Source organism: Diabrotica virgifera, chromosome 6, assembly GCF_917563875.1.
Source record: "Diabrotica virgifera virgifera chromosome 6, PGI_DIABVI_V3a".
NCBI classification, from domain to species: domain Eukaryota; kingdom Metazoa; phylum Arthropoda; class Insecta; order Coleoptera; family Chrysomelidae; genus Diabrotica; species Diabrotica virgifera.
The window spans coordinates 210,107,150-210,129,448 of record NC_065448.1 but is presented as its reverse complement, the minus strand read 5'-3'; positions in this window follow the sequence as shown (position 1 = coordinate 210,129,448).

The following is a 22,299-nucleotide window of genomic DNA, read 5'->3' as shown; positions in this document are numbered from 1 at the left end:
TTTTTGGGAGTGGAATAAATGTAGACTCTAACCATATCTGTGGCATCATGCCAGTCTCGTATATATGGTTATAAATGTTTGTTAGTTGTGAGACATTGTCGTCATCCAGAAGTTTGAGCCAGTCTGATGGTATTTGGTCAGGGCCTGGAGATTTCCCATTTTTGCTCTGTTTGATGGCTTTCTCTACTTCCGCTTTTAAAATACTAGGGCCAGTATTCGTATACTTTGTGGTGTTAAGTGGTGGCCTCGTATCCAGGAAGAGCTCTTTTATATAGTTAGTCCATTCTTCCTTTTTTTCATCCAAGTCGAGAATTATTTTACCTTTGGAGTTTCTCATAAAGTGAGGAGTTCTTTTTCTCTGAGTGTAGGTAATTTCTTTAAGCTTTTTATGTATATTAAACTCGTCATGTTTTCTTTGTAGTTGTTCCATTTCACGACATCTTTGTTCCATCCATTCCTCTTTTGCTCGCTTAACCTCGTATCTTATTTGTCGATATATCTCTCTATACCAAATCTCGTCTTTTTTTTCCAGTTTCTTCTTTGTTGAATAAGGTCTAGTATTTTATCGGTCATCCAATCCTTTTTCTTTATTGGGTCTTTTTCTGGTTTCAAAACTTCGTTTGCTATGGTGACCATGGCGGAATTCATGATATCTAGATTTTGACCGATATTTTCTTGTCCAGATCTTTCTAACTGTTTTTTAATCTCACGATTTATCTTATTTTCGAACTCATCTGATATTACGGCATTTCTTAGGAGTCGAGTATTAGGTTTCTTCTGCGTTGTGGGGGCTTTTATTCTTTTTAATTTTACTTTGAATCCAGCACAGAGCAAATTATGGTTAGTTGCTGCGTCTGCACTTGGGTATGTTTTTGCAGATGTAATACTGTTTCTAAACCTTCTATTAATGATAGTGTAGTTAATTTGATTTCTGACTATCTTTCCCTCTTGATCAGCTGGAGATTTCCAGGTATATAGTCGTCTTTTAGGTTGCTGAAACAAAGTATTTGCTATAATGCATTTCTCTTCTTGGCAGAACTGTATTAGTCTTTGCCCTCTTTCGTTCCTTTCTCCAAGTCCATACTTTCCGGTTATATCTTGTGTGATTTGTTATATCTTGTGTGATTTCGGCACCAACTTTTGAGTTGAAGTCTCCCATAATAATTGTAGCTTCATGTTTTTTTGTGCTCCGGAGAATTTGTTTAATTTGGCTGTAGAATTGCTCAATTTCTTCATCTGGTTTGTCAGCTGTTGGCGCATAGACTTGTATTATATTAATATTCAGTAGTTTATTTTGCAGCTGAATCATCATGATACGATCATTGAAAGGGACGAAATTTCGGATACAGTTACGAATTTCTTCTTTGACAATGATTGCGACTCCGTTACGTCTGGGTCCTTCTGCCTTTCCCGAGTGGTATACAATGTATCCATTACTCTCAAATATGTTTGACCCTAGCCATTTCGTCTCGCATATACCTAGGATAGGAATATCTAGTCTGGCCATAGCTGCTATACAGAGGATATTTTTAAAAGATTATTATTTTTTATTTTGTATAAAGTGTCTCGGCTGCTGCGGCCATTGACACAAGGAACTGTATTTAATCAGGGAAGTTCTGAATATACCTGGATATGTCCCATTAAGATACATATTTGGACAAACGCAACAAAAGAGAGTCCTGAGAATGATAGAGGAAAGAGCACACGAAACATTCAACAATATCAGGAACCATCTAAACCAGCTAAAATTGTTACAAAACAATAGTTATGAACAAAATTTATACTGGCATTAGCTCTTTATTGATTTTAAATAGGCTTACGTCTCCATCTCACGAAACGGATTATATGAAGCAATGAGATCACTAGCAATACCAGAGGAACTGATACGATTATGACCTGACGGATACGATTATGGCAAATATGGCCTGACTATATAGGTACCAAGAAAAAACCAAGTATATGGAAAAGAAGGGAAAATGCAGAAGAAAATAAATGGATTACTCTCGCGATGAATGACAGAGGGTACAAATTTGAGAAGGTAACTGAATTTGAGTACCTTGGAGTAACCGTTACAAATAGAGGAGACGAAGAGAGGGAAATTGATGAACGGTTATTGAAAGCTAGCAAAGCAGTAGGATCATTAAACGTACTGTTGAAGGCCAAAAACGTGTCCAGGACAGCCAAGATTCGAACTCACGGGACAATAGTGAGACCAACGGTGATGTATGCATGTGAAACTTAGACCATCAATCAGAAACAATAAAAAAAGCTACAGATTTGTGAGAGGAAAATCTTAAGAATAGTTTTTGGTGGTATCAACGAAGCTAACGGGGAACGGCGTAGAAGAACAAACCAGGAGCTAATGCAGATATATTAGACCCAAAGTGACACAGAAAATCTTAATCAATTAACTTAATTAATATGAAACTACATACAAAAATTAATTCTGTGACAAGGTTGTCAAAACCAAACTTTCAGCAAAATTGGTTAGCATGACGACGATCTTGGTTTCCATGACGACGATTCAAAACCACTGCTATTGTCTACTGATTTGACTTTCGAATATTATGTCAAAATAATTTTATTTCGTCGAATTGTCAGTAGTAATTGCACAAGAGCTCTAAAATTCTATATTCATTTTAGAGATCAAGTGCAATTTGTTGCTATTATTTCATGAATAAAACTGTTCAACGCCAAAATTTTATTGTAATTTGTATATGAAAGTACAAAATTAGTACAATTAAATACACAGTTGTTATAAATATTAATTTGACGGTTGAAAGTCATCACTTTAATAATTTTTAAAACATTAGTTGTCATTAAGTTCACTGAATGTATTTTTTCGTAGCAACGAAGGGCATCTGACGTAATATACTTGACACGACGGGAAATTATCAGTAGTAATTGCACAAGAGCTCTGAAATTATTGAATTTTTTCCGAGTGACACTTTGACAGTTTTAATTTCACGAGCCGAAGGCGAGTGAAATTATGTCAAAGTGTCACGAGAGCAAAAATTCTATATTAATTTCAGAGGTCGAGTGCAATTTGTTGCGATTATTTCATGAATAAAACTGTTCAAAACCAAAATTTGATTGTAATTTATTTATGTAAGTACAAATCAGTACCATTAAACACACAGTTTTTATTAATATTTGACGATTGAAAGTCATCACTTTTATAATTTTTAAAACATTAATTGTCATTAATGTCACTGAATGTATTTTTTCATAGCAACGAAGGGCATCTGACGTAATATGCTTAACCACGGGAGATTATCAAAAATTATCACCTTAATTTGCATCTCTGTAGCTTTCTATTGGTCAGAATATCCTATGAATGAAATAATCAGTAGTAATTGCACAAGAGCTCTGAAATTATTGAATTTTTCCCGAGTGACACTTTGACAGTTTTAATTTCACGAGCCGAAGGCGAGTGAAATTATGTCAAAATGTCACGAGAGCAAAAATTCTATATTAATTTCAGAGATCGTGTGCAATTTGTTGCGATTATTTCATGAATAAAACTGTTCAAAACCAAAATTTGATTGTAATTTATTTATGTAAGTACAAATCAGTACCATTAAACACACAGTTTTTATTAATATTTGACGATTGAAAGTCATCACTTTTATAATTTTTAAAACATTAATTGTCATTAATGTCACTGAATGTATTTTTTCGTAGCAACGAAGGGCATCTGACGTAATATCGCACCTTGAAAACCATATGGCAATATCTGCAATTTTTTCATGAAATGACCTTTGAATGTAGTCTAATAAGAAAAAAAATCTATTTTTTAATGCTATATAGCAGCGTCTGCAAAAAATTTTAAGTTCGGCACCAGAAAGATACATCCCTATGGCTTTTGTCAAAAATCGGTTCTTCTTTTTATACCATCAGGCATTATCTGCAGTAGTTGATGCTCTACGGTTCTAAAATTGGAAAAAAAACCCAGATCTATATGGCAATATGTGCAAAATGTGACCCACGCTCGTAAAATGAAAGCAAGATCTACTAAGGAAACATCCTTTGAATGCAACAAAACAGAGTGCTGCATAGAGATTTGATTGCAAAACTGGAAGTAAGCGACAAGACTATAACAAATTGATATACAACGTCGTACTGCAGATCCCAAAAGAAAAGCGAATTATAACCGACAGACATTATATAAGCGACAGATTATAATATGCAAGACTTTGATTAAGTGTTAACACTAAAAATTTGTAATAAATAAGTACAATCAATAAAAAAACTGTTATTTTATATGAATTTTTACTGTATCATGTGCGAAAATTGATATATTTTTTAATACCATATGGCCGTATGTGCTAAAACACCTATTTCCTGGGGGAAATTTTACGTACTTCTTAATTCATATAAAAATATGTAAAATTAAAGACAATTGTGCCAAATACCAGGTTTGCAGCTTAATTTTTGGAATTACAGTAAATAAAATTAACTTTACAAAAACTTAAAATGCTCATAACTCAATATTATGATTTTTTCAGTTACTGCCCTATGGTTTTCAAGGTGCGGTATACTTATCGACGGGATATTATCAAAAACTATCACCTTAATTTGCATTTCTGTAGCTTTCTATTGGTCAGGATCTCCTATGAATGAAATAATCAGTAGTAATTGCACAAGAGCTCTAAAATTATTGAATTTTTCCCGAGTGACACTTTGACAGTTTTAATTTCACGAGCCAGTCGAAGGCGAGTGAAATTATGTCAAAGTGTCACGAACGAAGGCAAAAATTATATATTAATTTTAGAGATCGAGTGCAATTTGTTGCGATTATTTCATGAATAAAACTGTTCAACACCAAAATTTTATTGTAATTTATATAAGTAGAAATTAGTACAATTAAACAAACAGTTGTTATAAATATTAATTTGACGGTTGAAAGTCATCACTTTTATAATTTTTAAAACATTAATTGTCATTAATGTCACTGAATGTATTTTTTCGTAGCAACGAAGGGCATCTGACGTAATATACTTGACGACGGGAAATTATCAAAAATTATCGATTTAATTTAGATTTCTGTAGCTTTCTATTGGTCACAATCTTCTATGAATAAAATTATCAAAAATTATCGATTTAATTTAGATTTATGTACCTCTCTATTGGTCAGAATCTCCTGTGAATGAAATAATCGCCTTAATTTCATTAAAACAGGAACACAATAGGATACATTTGAAATAAAATAGTAAATAATATCTAAATATTAGTTTATTGCATGTATTATAATTATTTTAAAGCCATATTAAAATATCTTAATGCAGTGCGGAAAAGTAAAACGCGTGCGGAAAAGTAAAACTTTCTAAACTAAAACGTGTGCGCGAAAGTAGACATTTTTTAACACTCGTAGAAACAAGCATGTTTACAAAAATCTATTTTAAACCCATTTACCATCTTATATAAACTTAATATTTATTTATTAGTCGTTTAATAGCGTAGGCGCAAAATGTCGGGTCAATGCTTTTTAAATGTATTCATTTTTTTTCGAATACTGAGAAAACTATTAAGTATTTTTGAAAAAATTACACTCAGGACGAAAGATTATATTTTATTATCGAGGGCCAAAAGTCTCTGAAAACTTAATACAGTATGGTGCAAATGAAAGGAATAAATTCGTTATTTCATAAACCGACGATTAGGAAAAATACCGAAACAGGTCGATTTTTATTTTAAAATTATGATATTTTTTCATATATATCATACGAGTGACGTCATCCATCTGGGCGTGATGACGTAATCGATAATTTTTTTAAATCAGAATAGGGGATCGTGTGCTAGCTCATTTGAAAGGCTATTTAATTATTTATTCAGTAATATAAACATTAACATACATATTGGTACAGGGTGTAAAAAAATTTGAATTAAATTATTGGGCAAAAAAAAAGAAGAATGTATGTAATTTATTTAATTCACAATACATTTTACTGTTACCAGAAAACAGAAAAAAATGTTTATTTCGCAAATAAATATTGCTTTTCGCTTAAGAGGATCGGTACGTATTTTCGGCTGCAATGCTATTCAAATGGGGATTCATTTTTTTTTTCGAATCCTGAGAAAACTAATAAGTATTTTTCAAAAATTTAAACGCAGAATGAAAGATTAAATTATTAGCGAGGGCCGAAAGTCCCTGAGAACTTCTATAATGTTTATTTTAATAAGTTACAGGGGTGAAAAGCTAAGAGAAAATGTAGTGCGATTTTTAATTTCAAATATCTCATTCGAAAGAAACTTCTTATATATTCTAAGGGACTTTCAGCCCTCGATAATAATTTAGTCTTCCATTTTGTGTTTAAATTTTTTAAAAATATTTATTAGTTTTTTCAGGATTCGAAAAAAATGGAAACCATGTCCGCGGAAATCGAACATTCGCTATCTTTGTCATACAACGCACTCATTCGAATATAATGTTATGACAAGACTCAAGACAGTGACAAGTAGAGATGTGTCCGACCCGCTATTTTGATATAGCAGTTCATTCTGCTACTGCTTTTTAACGCTTTTACGATGAAAATAAAATCAATGAAAGAGTAGTTGTTTATTAAATAGTATTGAAAGTGTATTTGAAAAATAATAATTGATTTAAGGCATACAATTAATAAAAAGTTATTTATTGAGTATATATTATTTATATAGCGGATATTTTACGGAGAGTTTTAACGTTTTTTTTTTCTCGAAGAAAAATAATAAAATGATATTTTCGGCTCCTTTTCCTAAGTGACTTCTCTATTGAGGTTGGCGGTCAATATGGCAAATTTCTCTCTATTCTGAGCTTGATGAATTAAGTCATTTCCTGTTGTGTATCCCTGATGTTTCGGAGCCAAGATTTTTTCTTTCTTCTTTAACCCCTTTTACCTTCGATCTTGCCATTTAGTATTACCTGGAGCTGCTCAAATTCCCTATGGCGCATTATGTGTCCTAGATATGACGTCTATCTAATTTTGATGGTATTGACCAGATGAGGACGTGTGTTTATTATTCTCAGTAATTTTTCATTCGTGTTTCTGCTGGCCTAGCTTATTCTTAACATTCGGCGGTTCATCCACATGTCGAATAAATTCAATTTGTTAACGTCATACTGTTTTAATGTTCAGGTCTCGCAACCATATAGTAATAGAGACCACATATCCACACATAACACTTTAGTGTTCTCAATCTTATATTGTGACTGATAGCTTGGGGTTACAGAGCATTTTACGCATGTTCATGAAACCAGACCTTGCTATTTCAATGCGTCTTATGATTTCTTTTCAGTGGTCTAGTTGAGTATTTAGCTCTCTGCCCAGGTGTATGAAGCTTTGGGAACTCTGAAGAATGACTTTAACAGCCTGTGACTTTCTTCTGATAATATGTTCATCTATATCTTAAGTTGGTCTTCTGTTTCCGCTAATAAACTTTTTTTCTTTTTCGACTATTTGTATAGTATATAAATAATGGTATCCACTGAATACATAATTAGTGAAAAAATAATCCTATCATTTATACAGGTAAAGGTTATCCAAGAACATTCAAAAACTGAACGAAACCGAAATAGGCATCTCTACCTTTCTAATGACAATGTCACTGTCAACCTAATGTTTACATCTGCAGTTTCCATACCAGTGAGAATTTTACTACACGCAATTTGCCGTGTAAAAACAGAAAAGGTAGGGATAGCCGTAAAATATTTGTGAATTATGTACCCATAGCCTTACATTCAATGTTAAAGCCAGCTCCCGCCAGACACCTGCCTGTTGGAAGTTTAAATATTTAATTTAAATGAAAATCAATGTTTATTTGTGAAACTAACAATATTTTTTGATTCCTGACAGCAGTACACTGTATGTTGAATTAAATAAATTACATACATCCTTCTTTTTTGTCGATTAATTTAAATCAAAAAAATCTTTTTGGCCACCCTGTATAAATAATCATGTTAGTGTTTATATTACTAAATAGAAAATTGAATTACCTTTCCAATGAGCTGCACACAACCCCTATTCTCATTTGAAAAAATTACCGATTACGTCATCACGCCCAGATGGATAACGTGACTCGTATAATATATATATATATGCCAAAATATCATAATTAAAAAATAAAATTTGACCTGTTTCGGGATTTTTCCTTAAAATCACTGGTTTACGAATTAACGAATTTATTCATTTCATTTGCACCATACTGTATAATATTAATATTAATAAATTACAGGGGTGAAAATAAGAGAAAATTGAGCGTGATTTTCAATTTCATATATCTCATTAAAAAACTATTTGTTTATTCTAAGGGACTTTTTGGACCTCGGTAGTAATGTAATCTTCCAAAAGTAAATGTAAATTTTCCAAAAATATTTATTAGTTTTCAGGAGTACAAAAAATGATTGCATTTAAAAAGCATTGCACGAAATTTTGCGCTTACGCTCTTAACTCCTTCGTAGTGCTATTTGTGCAACATATATTTCTGCTGCAGCTTAGACGTTCCATCAAACCGTCATTATTACACTGAGATTGAAGGAAAGAAATTTTATTCCAGTAGTGTTTTTCTACGAGCTCAGGAAGCTTCTAAGCCTTAGTAATATTCTCAAAGCTATGAGATTGTAGAATGTATTGTGGCCAAATATTAAGCACCAAAACGTATTTCTATATTTGCAGCCCAAATTGAACAAACGTGTAGGCTCCCTTGAATAGCTAAAACAAAATAATATTTTAACATAAATTCCATGCCATAAATGCGCCATAAATGCTTTAAAAACTTAAAAATGAATAACCAGTTTCAATTTCGTTGCAACACGAAACTACAGCCGCATTATATTCTAGTTTAATCAAAGAGTGCAGTCAGCACCTCTACCGGTTTCGAAACTTATTAGTCTCTCATCAGGAGGCACATATGCTGCTCTCTCTGACCCAACCAGGACAAACCCCGGCGTGCAGTTACGGATTGCAACGAACAAAAGGGCAGGGATGCCCTATCGGCAACTGCTAGCAAAAGACAAAGTTTTCAATCTAATAGCATATAAAATGATAATAAAATTATTACTCCTCATGATTGAAAACAATGGAAACCTTCTCTGGTTACACCTCCGAGGCTTCTAAAATTTGCAAGCCATAACGGATGCTGAGACTAAATAGTGTAAAAAACAGAGGTTGAACCTTGCAAAATAGACACAAGTCCGGTTTTATTTTTTGCAAGCAAGCAATTTGATTCAACCCGACCTGTGGGATGTGTCCACCCTATCGAAAAAGTACATTCGGGTGTAACAATTCATTGGAGCGAGGTGTTTTGACCCGAGTATGAACAGGGATCACCCCACCTCGCTCCAATGCCCCAGGCCATCCCTTTCCCCCCCATAGCACGCTGATGCGCGATGGGGGCACAACTATCGTAGCCAAGTGCTCTTCACAATGGAATCCTGGGTAATAAGATTCCATGTGGTACCCTAATCGAATGCAAAAAACTAGGCCAGCGTGAAGCGCTCTGTGCCTTTATCTTCTTACTTACTTATCCGCGGAAACTAAAATTGCTTGCTTGGGCCCCAAGTCATTGTACCGAGCCCCATTGAGCTCTGTCCAATGACTTGTTGCTCGAGTTTTTTTTGAGTGTTTTTTGGTTTTTTATATTTTTTTGGGGGCTTACGCCTTTTTTGTATTTTATATATTTTTTTGGGGGCTTACGCCCTTCTGTAATTTTCTATTACTGTCTTACCTTGAGGTGATCGTGGTATTGAACCTACGTGTGTTACGTTATCTTCGGCACTTGTTGTTTTCGAGCTACGAACCGTTCACTGTTTTCACTATTTTTCCCATTTCACAATATTTGCTGTTTTGGACGTTTGTGCTTCCATCGGTGGAACGCATCGTACCCTAGCATCTCTCGCAGTATGTGACTTGGGTGGTGCTCCAGTTCCGCGAATTTGACCCTTGCCTTGTCTGTCATCATTTCGGTGACTCTCACCTGTTGAAGTTCTCTGAACAGGAATCTTTCTGCTACGTATCTTGGGACTCTGGCTGCTTCCCTTAAGCTGCTGTTATGGACCGCTTGTATCTTCTTTTTGTGGGTGTTACATACTTGGCCCCATGCGAGAGATGCGTATGTTAATACCGGTAATATTATGCTGTTTATTCATCTTAACCTTGTTTTTAGTCTTAGTTTACTTTTTCTGCCTGTGAGTCCTCTTAATGTTGCTCTCGCTATGTTGGCCTTCTTGACTGTGGCTTCTACATGTTTTTGGAAGGTTAATCCTTTGTCCATGATGACACCTAGGTATTTAGCTTCATTTTTCCACTCGATGGGGGTGTTCTGCACTGTCAGCTGTTCTTCTGGCTGTTGTCTTCCCTTCTTGTATAGTACCGCTTGCGTCTTTTCTGAGTTGATGGCTATCTTCCATTTTATACTCCATTCCTCGATGTCTTCTAACGCTGTTTGCAGGTTGGTCACTGCTATTTCTACATTTCTGTGTTTGGCCGCTATCGCTGTATCATCGGCGTAGAGGCTCATTAGGGTCCCTGGTGTTCTAGGTACGTCAGCGGTGTATATTGTGTACAGCAGAGGTGACAGGACCGCTCCCTGTGGCACTCCAGCTTCCGGGCTCCCGAGCTCGGACAGGACTTGTCCTATCCGAACCCTGAAACTCCGGTCGCCCAAGTACGAAGAGATCAGTCTCGTCATCGCCCCGCTGTACCCATATCCTCGCATTTTATAAATGAGCCCCTTATGCCATACTCTGTCAAAAGCTTTGCTTACGTCCAGGAATGCCGCTCCAGTGTACTGCTTATCATTGAAACCAGCTGCTATGTACTCAGTTAGTCTGAGTACTTGTAGCTCACTGGAGTGCTCTGCTCTGAATCCAAATTGAGCTTCAGGAATTATCTGTAATCTATTTGTTTTCGCTTGCAGTCTGCTGAGGATGATTCTTTCCACTATCTTGCTGATAGCTGGGAGTAAGCTGATTGGCCTGTAGTTCTGCGGGAACGTGTGGTTTTTGCCAGGTTTTGGGATCATGATGACATGGGCCTCTTTCCATCTGTTTGGGAATCTTTTATATCTGAGTATAGCGTTCACTATGTTTGTAAAATACACTATAGCTTTTCTGGGAAGGTATTTCAGAGCTCTATTTGATATTTGGTCTAGACCAGGCGCTTTTCTCGGAGAACTGTTTCTTATATGTTCGTTAATTTCTTCCGGTGATGTTGGGGGAATAATGTCTTCCGGATCCTCTGGTACCTCTTCTTGCTCTTCTACTTCTTCCAAGAAGTCATCGTCTTCGTCTACATGGAAGTTTAGCCTGCATTCACTTTCGAGTGTGGACCTCATCGCCTCAGCTTTTTCTTCTATGGAGTATACTATGCCGTTTACTCCGTGTAATGGGGGGATGGGTTTTCTATCGCTTTTTAGCATTTTCTGAAGCTTCCAGACGTTTTTCATGTTTGAGTCTGTTTCTTCCATCTCTTGTACGTAGTTTTCCCATTTTTTGCTGCGGTGTAGTCGAAGAGCCGTCTTCACCTCTCTATTTAGTGTATTTGCCCAGGTTTTGTCTACTCTGTTTCTCGTTCTTCTGGCTATTTGCTTCGCTCTGTTCTTTTCCCTTATAAGATCTTTTATTTCTTGTGTTATGTCTTTGAACCTTCCCGTGTGGATCTCGACTTCTTCTTCCGTTGTGCTGTTTCTGATTGCTTCTTGTATGATGTTTTCTAATTCTAGGACTTTTTCTTCTATTTGTTCTGGGTCGGTTAGAATTGGTACTATATTTATTCTTTCACTAACTAGTCTTTTGTAATTTGTCCACTTTATTTTCTTTTTAGTTCTCTTCGGTTTGTTTGTTTCTTCCCATGTTCCTATTTCTAGTAGAATGGGGTTGTGATCTGTGGTTCCTTCATTTAGTGTGATTAATTCTGTTTGGAGTCCTAGGTTTTTAGCAACAACGATGTCTATGTGGGTGGGAAGTCCATTTCCTGGGAAGTGTGTTGGATCTTCTGGGCCCATTGCCACTGTATCTTCGTTGTTTTCTATGTAACTGTTTAATAATCTTCCGTTTCGGTTCGTAGCTCTATCATTCCAGTTGGGGGATCTTGCATTAAGGTCTCCTATTATTATTGATGGTTCTGGGATGTTTAGGAACGCCTCTAGATCTTCGTCCATTAATGGGTCTTGCGGTCTTACGTAGGCTGATGTTATTCTGACTGCGCCTTGCCTCATTTTCACTTCTACCGTTGTTGCCTCCATGTTTACTAGTGGTGGAGTCGTGAATCTTGTGTGTTTAATTCCCTTCTTGACTAGTATGGCCGTTCCTCCTGATCTTCTTGTGTGGTCGTTCCTGTAAACATCGTACCCAGGAAACTTTAGGTTGAAGTTGTTAGTGAGCTTGGTTTCCTGTATTGCTACGATGTCCATCTCGTATCTATTGACGAGTTCATCTAGGATGTTTTGGTTGGTTGAAATACCGCCTGGATTCCAGGAACCTATCCTCAAGTATCCCCTTTCTGTCACCATTACTTCTGTGCCTCCCTGGTGCCCAATATCACCTCTCTGACTACCCTAGTCACTATTCTGACTATGTAGTCTTCGTCTGGGATCGCTGTGGTGTTTTGCGCGTTTTGTGTGGCCTGGGCGTAGGAAACCCCGGCTGCTTGTGGTCGTCTTTGTTGTTGTGCTTGTTGGTGTTGTGGCCTCCTTGGCGGTGGTCTTCCCCATATTGGGCACCTAGGGCATCCTCTGTAGCTGGCTGGATGGCTGCCTTTGCAGTTTGCGCAAGTTGCTTTGACATCTCTGACACGTTTGCACTCTTTTGTTTGGTGGTCTTCACCGCACTTAACACACCTTGGGTCTTTGTGGCAAGCGTTTTGGGCGTGATGGAAGCCCTGGCAGTTAAAGCACTGCGTTGGTCCGTTTGCCTTTCGTAGGTCCTCTACCACGACCTTCATATGGCACAGGTTGGTTATCCGCTTTGCACCCCCAACGTCTTCGTGGTCCAGAGTCAGGACGAACATCGGAAGCTGTCTCTTGGGACCGGCTCTGGTGGACATGTTTTTCGCCGAATGGCAGACAATGTTATATTGTGCTGCCATTTCGTCTTTTATTGTCTCTTCTGTGGTGTTCGTTGGTAACCCTCTTAAAACTACTCTGGGTTTTCTATCCTCGTCTAACGGGAAGGCTATCCATTGTAGCCTTTTGGTTTTGTCTTTTGCGTCGTATGCTTTTGCATAGTCTTCCACTATCCTGACCATGCTTCTGTAATCTTCGGGGCTTTTTGCTTGAATGAGGGTTTCCCTACCGCTCCTGGAGATTTTGTTTATCGTGATTATTTTTTTCTTTTGGGCGATGCTGAGGATGGCCCCTGTCTCGCTCACGCTCTGTAATTTTATTACAGGCGGTTTTCGGTGATGTGTTACCTGTTGTTCAGGCAACACAGCGGTGTCTTCGTCTTCGTTTGTTTCCATCCGACTTTCTGACTCTGAGACACTGGGACGTCTCGGGGCAGGCGTGTCGCCACCTGCGCTCGTAGCTGGATGGATTGGGGAAACTGATCCTTGGGGCAGGTTGGGGGTGTCTTGCATCTGGGGAGACTTTGCCCTCATAGCGTTGCCTGCTTGGAGTTCCCATGCCGTCGCCTCTTCCTTTGAAATCGGTGATTTCAGCGCTGGGAAATCTTCTTTGTTTTTTGGTTTAGCTTCGTTTCGGATATTTTTTAATCTCTCTTCAGCAGTTGGTTTTTGCTTTTTATCTTCAGGGCTTGGCTGTGGCTTCTTCACTTCAGAGGCTGGCTGTGGCTTCGGTTTAATCTGCTGTAGCTGTTGTTGCATCTGTTCCATGAGTTTTCTTGTTTCTTTCTGTTCTGTCAACAGGTCGTCCAATCGGTTTGTCATCTTCCGGAGTTCAGCTCTTAGTCGCTCGTTTTCTTCTTCTTTCTTTGCCATTTGTTCTTCGGCATTTAGAAACCTGGCCCTCATCGTTTCTATTATTTCTTCTAGGATTGCTACTTTGTCTCTCGGTTCATCTTCGCTCTCGGATTTTGATGTCCGTGCTCTTTTGGTCGTACCTCTGCCTGCCTCATCGGGAACTTCTTCCTCCATGGCCTCTACTTCCGAGCTTTCCTTTTCTTTCTTGTCGCTCTCTTTCTTTTTCTCCTCTTTCTTTTTTTTTGACTTTTCCTTCTTTATCTCGCTCTTGGGGAGTTTAAAACCATCGGTTTTTGCGTTCTCGTCCACGGACGAGTATCCATCATTTTCTTCCGAACTTAATCTCTGAAACACGTTTGAACCCACTTTACGTGTGTCCTCATAAGTTGGCGGGGTAGGCGCCATGGAACGGGGGGGGTGATCGAGATCTAGCTCGATTCATCTGGGGTTTGGGGACGGATTTATCTAATTTTGATGAAGCCTTTTTGTCTGCCGACTGGCCCGACACCACGTCGGCTTCAGGGTTGGCTCCCTGCACAAAAGCGCGGTTGTTCACGTACTCAGACAGAACTGAGTACGGGATCCTCTTGCTGTTCTCGTTCTACTGACCTAGGGGCCGGGGCTGCCCGATGTAGATTCCAAAGAACTACACCTTGCAGTGTCGATACCCTTACGGAGGCACAGTAGAAATCCCGTGACGGGCTCAAGTAGAGCCCGTCTTGCTTTTTCCGCTAACCGTTGTCTAGCTACGGCGTCTCAGAGAATCCAATAAAATCAAATTCCCTAAGTATCACCGCATCCAGTCAATCGGCCTTTGCCTCTCCTTCTCGCCTCGGAGAGTGAGTATCGCTCAACTGGTGTTGCGCTTACATCCGCAACTGGACTGAGAAGTCCACAGTCAAGCTACCCCCACCTCGTTCGGCTGCTCTTCGCTGTTGCACCGCTCCGCTGGCACGTCTTTACTGTTCAGCGTCCGACGCTGAACTATCGGTTTTATTTTTTTCTGGTATATCAAGGGGTGCTTATTATGAGACTAACTTTTTGTTAAAAAATTTCGCCCCGGAACCCCCCTTTTCACCCCTTGGGCCAACTTGGGTCAACTTTGGGCCCCACTCCCACTAAACGGTGGGTGAACATATGCTGTTGGAAATAAATCGTAGAAAATATAGTTCTCTTCATTTTTCTATTAAAGAAATTTTTTGCAAAAGGTACAGGAAGGGCTACGTTCCGCAAAAACCACAAATTACCCCCTTTAAAGGCGTGAAAAGGGGGTTCCCCTTTTCAGGTGAAAAGGAAAAAGATGAGGGAATTTTACAATTTATAATTCACGTCCCATCCGTAAACGTTGCAATCCGTAACTGCACGCCGGGGTTTGTCCTGGTTGGGTCAGAGAGAGCAGCATATGTGCCTCCTGATGAGGGACTAATAAGTTTAGAAACCGATAGAGGTGCTTGCTGCACTCTCGGATTGAACTAGAATATGATGCGGCTATAGTTTGGTGTTGTAACGAAATTAAAAATGGTTATTCATTTTTTATTTACATGTTTACTCTGATTGGAGTATGAAGGGAACCATACCCGCTGGAACTTTACCGCGCTGAGCAGATGGGACGTGAATTATAAATTGTAAAATTCCCTCATCTTCTTTAGTCTCAGCATCCGTTATGGCTTGCAAATTTTAGAAGCCTCGGAGGTGTAACCAGAGAAGGTTCCCATTGTTTTCAATCTGGCGGGATGTGGAGTAATATTTTTAGTATTATTTTATGTGCTATAAGATTGAAAACTTAGTCTTTTGCTATCAGTTGCCTCTAGGGCATCCCTGCCATTTCGTTCGTTGCAATCCGTAACTGCACGCTGGAGTTTGTCCTGGTTGGGTCAGAGAGAGCAGCATATGTGCCTCCTGATGGGAGGCTAATAAGGTTCGAAACCGGTAGAGGTGCTTGCTGCACTCTTTGATTGAACTAGAATATAATGCGGCTGTAGTCTCGTGTTGCAACGAAATTGAAAATGGTTATTAATTTTTGATTTACATGTTTACTCTGATTGGAGTATGAGGGGAACCATTCTCGCTGGAGCTTTACCGCGCTGAGCAGATGGGACATGAATTAAAAATTGTAAAATTCCCTCATCTTTTTTAGTCTCAGCATCCGTTATGGCTTGCAAATTTTAGAAGCTTCGGAGGTGTAACCAGAGAAGGTTCCCATTGTTTTCAATCTGGCGGGATGTGGAGTAATATTTTTAGTATTATTTTATGTGCTATAAGATTGAAAACTTAGTCTTTTGCTATCAGTTGCCTCTAGGGCATCCCTGCCATTTCGTTCGTTGCAATCCGTAACTGCACGCTGGAGTTTGTCCTGGTTGGGTCAGAGAGAGCAGCGTATGTGCCTCCTGATGAGAGGCTAATAAGGTTCGAAACCGGTAGAGGTGCTTGCTGCACTCTTTGATTGAACTAGAATATAATGCGGCTGTAGTCTCGTGTTGCAACGAAATTGAAAATGGTTATTCATTTTTGATTTACATGTTTACTCTGATTGGAGTATGAGGGGAACCATTCTCTCTGGAACTTTACCGCTCTGAGCAGATGGGACATGAATTATAAATCGTAAAATTCCATCATCTTTTTTAGTCTCAGCATCCGTTATGGCTTGCAAATTTTAGAAGCCTCGGAGGTGTAACCAGAGAAGGTTCCCATTGTTTTCAATCTGGTGGGATGTGGAGTAATATGTTTAGTACTATTTTATGTGCTATTAGATTGAAATCTTAGGCTTTAAAAACTCTTTATAATACCTGCCTGTTCGAAGGAATTACATTAAAAAAATAGAATGGTGCCATTATGATAATATTGCCTAAAAAAGGATATGTACCAAAAATTGGAAACTATATGCCTATAAGCTTGTTATCTAATTCATATAAGCTCTTTATGAGAATAATTACTAACAGACTGGGACCTGAGCTATATGTATTAGAATTCCTGATAGAGAAAGTTACAGAATACAAGCCATTGATATTAATATTTGTAGACTTTGAGAAAGCGTTTGATTCAGTGTAGCATAGCTCTATGTTACATAGTTCCGTATTGATGATAGGTACAAAAAGTATTTTTCGGAATAGATATCTTAGGGCAACGGCGGCAGTGAGAATGTAGTATGGCAACATAAATAGTAGTCAATATAAATGGATAGTTTCTGAACAACATGAAGTTTGCAGACGACATAGTCCTTATTGTAGACCGGGTAGATCATGCCTTCCAAATTCTTCAAGACTTTCAGAACTGTTGTACATAATTTGGCATTAGAATTATTTTTTAAAAAACACAATACATGACCAACCTTGTACTGGCCAGAAACGTATCTACTGGTGGCACGCAAATTGAACAAGTGTATACCTACAAATAACTGGACCTCGAGATCAAATTAGGAAGAGATAAAATCAAACAACATAGTTTACAAGGAGGACAGGACTGGCACGGATAGCTTATGGCAAACTGAGGGAAGTCCTTAGATCTGATATTCACATGTGCTTGAAAAGGGATGTCTTGATCACTGTGTACTGCCGGTTTTGACTTATGGAGCAGAAACTTGGACCCTTACCAGAAGAGTAATCAACAAAATACAAGTGGCACACAAAACAATGGAGAAGTCAATGTTGCATATATCCCTCAGAGACAGAGTTTCAAATAAAATAATTATGAGTAAAACTGGTGTTACGGACGCAGTTTAATATTTCACGGACGCAATTAAATATTTTGAAATATTTTCGTTTGAGTTGAACCACATCTTTTGTAATATTATTTTAACCATTAATATGGTAGGGCAGTCAATGAGGTTATTTGGCTCCGAATTTCATCCTACTACATCGAATTACTTGATATTTTCACAATAAGTAGATAATAGCTCAAGAAACAAACTATGTCGATGTGCGCTTTTATCTTGAGGGTGGTTCCCACCCCTTCTCGAGGGTGTAAAAGTTTTTGGTTAAAATAACCACGGACGTGGCTAGATAACCTAATTCTAAGCAAAAACTGTTCAATAATTTTTTTTTGAAAACTCAATAATTTTTTAATTATTTGTGGTTGAAATTTGGCCGTTTTCATTGAAAAATGACGCCTTTTCGGGCGGTTTTTTGCGACTACCTTAAAATCTATACATCTAACGATAAAAACTATACAAAACATTTTTGTAGCTTATAAGAAAACAAAGAGATTCGTTCCTTCGTGTATCTTCTAGTTATAATACAAAAAGAGATATGGTGGGTGAGAAGAGTTTGTTTTTTGGTGAATGCTGAAATCGGTGTATTCAACTTGAAATAAAAGAGAAACGGTCGATTTTAGTGGTATAATGCTACCAATATCTTTTGTAGTGATTGAAAAGACCTTTAGAATGAGCAACATTAAATGTCGATTACATTTAAAGTAAGAGAGATATGCTGCAAAAAAAATTGATGATTAATGGAATTTAAAAAAAATGTAAAGTACATTTAACCCCTCATTCATCAGAATTCAAATGCATCGTTTTCCTTCTACAATACTTTTTATTATAGTATTATTTCTGTTCAAAAAGTTGGACGGGTTTAAAATAAAAAGTTTTTGAAAAAAAATAAGATCAAATTATAGAGCGCATTTTTAAATTTTTTTAAGAATCTTCCTTTTTCTCCATGTAACTCGAAAATAATAAGAGATAGAAAAAAAGCTACCCCAAAAAAATGTATGATTTTGTTGAATAAAAATTTTGTTTTGTGTTTCATTATTGTATATCTTATAATTTTCAAGTTACATGTAGAAAAAATGATTTTTAAGGAAATCTAAAAATGCGCTCTATAAATTGAACTTATTTTTTTTTCAAAAACCATTCATTTTAAACCCGTCCAACTTTTTGAACCTGTCCATAATACTACATATAATAAAAGGTACTGTAGAAGTAAAATGATGCATTAAAATTCTGGTGGATGAGAGGTTAAATATACTTCTCGTTTTTTCTTAAAATACATTAATCATCAATTTTGCAGCATATCTCGCTTAGTTTAAATGCAATATACCTTTAATATTCCTCATTTTAAAGATCTTTTTAAGCACTACAAAAGGTGTTGATAACATTATACACCTAAAATCGACCGTTTGTCTGTTATTTCAAGTTGAATACAACGATTTGAGCATGCACCAAGAAAAACAAACTACATTTTTTCACTGTATTTTCACCTACCATATCTCGTTTTATATTATAACTAGAAGATTTATGAAGGAACTAGTCTGTTTGTTTTTTTGTAAGCTACAAAAATGTTTTATATAGTTTTTTTTAGTTAGATGCATAGTTTTTAAAATATTTGCAAAAAACCGTTCGAAAAGGTGTTAAGGCGGAAATACATATCCGCGCCGCGAACTCCGCGCCGTGTGTGCGCCGCGCGTTCGTGGCGCGGTTATTGTTCGTTAAAATTTTTCATTTTGACGATCCAGAGGAAACTTACGAACGTTTAGTAATTGTAGATAATCATGTCTCTGTCCTGTACTTCTACTACATCTTATTTTGGTATTGTTCTGAAACTATTTTCTTGTGTCATCTTATGCAATTTACTATTTTATGTGGAATAAGCCACAGTTTGGGAACATTTCGGGAACTACCTTTTTCGCTTCCTGGCAACACAAATATAATGGTAGGGGAGCCCAAGCGGGGATTTTTGCGGTTACTCGAGCGCGTCAGATTATCATATGGGAAGAAACGTGGTACCCTGCAGATGTACCTCCACCATATATTGGCTCTTGACACAGGGGGGCCCGAAAAAAAATCTATCCTTAAAATATTCGAAATTGTCAGATTAAGATAAGGTAAGTTAAGTACATGCAAAAGAGTCTATATTTCAAAAATATGACGATTTGAGCGGGGCGTACGGAAATGGGTGAGTCAATAAGTTTCACAAAAAAAAGCGAATATTTCGCGAAATGAACGTCAGATTGAAAAACTAAAAACTACGTGTTCAATATTTTTCAAAAATCTATCGAAAAATACCAAACTTGACCCCCCACGGAGAGGGGTGGGGGGTAAATTTAAAATTTTAAATACAAATCCCGCGATCTTTCGCAAAATAAACATCATATCGAAAAACTGCAAATACACTTTATCAATGTTTTTGAAAAATCTATCGAATGGTTCCAAGCACGACCCCCCACGGAGGTGAGGTGGAGGGTTACTTTAAAATCTTAAATGGTAGACCCCGTTTCTTACTGCAGATTTGGATTGTTTGTATAAAAATAAACAACTTTTATTCGAAACATTTTTTTGAATTATGGATAGATGGCGCTATAATCGGAAAAAAGATTGTTGGAAATGGAAAATTAAATTAAAAAATGGGAAGTCCCCACTAAAATGGAAAATTTTACTTAACTTTTTTGGTTTTAGGACCTACTAATCACAACCCAATAGATCCCCAAAGCGCTCGAGTTACTGCACATTTAGCATACTTTGCCCCCTACCATAATATATCTGCTTGTTCCTACAACCAGAAACAAAATTAAAGAACTATAGGTACTTCCAAGTCATGCGATACCTTTTTCGTTTTCCGGTGACACAATTATTGTAATGTATCTGCTTGTTTCAACTGCGTAGCTTCACTAGAAACGAAATTAGAGAACTATAGGTTCTTCCAAGCCCTGTGTTAACTTTTTCGCTTTCCGGTGACCCAATTATAATATATCTGCTTGTTCCAACTCAGTTGCTTCACCAATAGCGAAGTTAGGAAACTATAGGCTCTTCCAAGATGTGCGTTACCTTTTTCGCTTTCCGACGACACAATTATAACATATCTACTTGTTCCAACTCCGTTGCTTCACCAGAAGCGAAGTTAGGAAACTATAGGCTCTTCCAAGTTGTGCGTTACCTTTTTCGTTTTCCGGTGACATAATTATAATATATCTGCTTGTTCCAACTCCGTTGCTTCACCAGAAGCGAAGTTAGAAAACTATTGTGTCTTCCAAGTTGTGCGTTACCTTTTTGGCTTTCCGGTGACCCAATTATCATATATCTGCTTGTTCTAACTCAGTTGCTTCACCAGAAGCGAAGTTAGGAAACTATAGGCTCTTCCAAGATGTGCGTTACCTTTTTCGCTTTCCGACGACACAATTATAACATATCTACTTGTTCCAACTCCGTTGCTTCACCAGAAGCGAAGTTAGGAAACTATAGGCTCTTCCAAGTTGTGCGTTACCTTTTTCGTTTTCCGGTGACCCAATTATAATATATATGCTTGTTCCAACTACGTTGCTTCACCAGAAGCGAAGTTAGAAAACTATTGGGTCTTCCAAGTTGTGCGTTAGCTTTTTGGCTTTCCGGTGACCCAATTATAATATATCTGCTTGTTCCAACTCAGTTGCTTCACCAGAAGCGAAGTTAGAAAACTACTGGGTCTTCCAAGTTGTGCGTTACCTTTTTGGCTTTCCGGTGACCCAATTATAATATATCTGCTTGTTCCAACTCCGTTGCTTCACCAGAAGCGAAGTTAGAAAACTATTGGGTCTTCCAAGTTGTGCGTTAGCTTTTTGGCTTTCCGGTGACCCAATTATAATATATCTGCTTGTTCCAACTCAGTTGCTTCACCAGAAGCGAAGTTAGGAAACTATAAGCTCTTTCAAGATGTGCGTTACCTTTTTCGCTTTCCGACGACACAATTATAACATATCTACTTGTTCCAACTCCGTTGCTTCACCAGAAGCGAAGTTGGGAAACTATAGGCTCTTCCAAGTTGTGCGTTACCTTTTTCGTTTTCCGGTGACATAATTATAATATATCTGCTTGTTCCAACTCCGTTGCTTCACCAGAAGCGAAGTTAGAAAACTATTGGGTCTTCCAAGTTGTGCGTTATCTTTTTGGCTTTCCGGTGACCCAATTATAATATATCTGCTTGTTCCAACTCCGTTGCTTCACCAGAAGCGAAGTTAGAAAACTACTGGGTCTTCCAAGTTGTGCGTTACCTTTTTGGCTTTCCGGTGACCCAATTATAATATATCTGCTTGTTCCAACTCCGTTGCTTCACCAGAAGCGAAGTTAGAAAACTATTGGGTCTTCCAAGTTGTGCGTTACCTCTTTCGTTTTCCGGTGACCCAATTATAATATATCTGCTTGTTCCAACTCCGTTGCTTCACCAGAAGCGAAGTTAGAAAACTATTGGGTCTTCCAAGTTGTGCGTTACCTCTTTCGTTTTCCGGTGACCCAATTATAATATATCTGCTTGTTCCAACTCCGTTGCTTCACCAGAAGTGAAGTTAGAAAACTATTGGGTCTTCCAAGTTGTGCGTTACCTTTTTGGCTTTCCGGTGACCCAATTATAATATATCTGCTTGTTCCAACTCTGTTGCTTCACCAGAAGCGAAGTTAGAAAAACTATTGGGTCTTCCAAGTCGTGCCTTACCTTTTTCGTTTTCC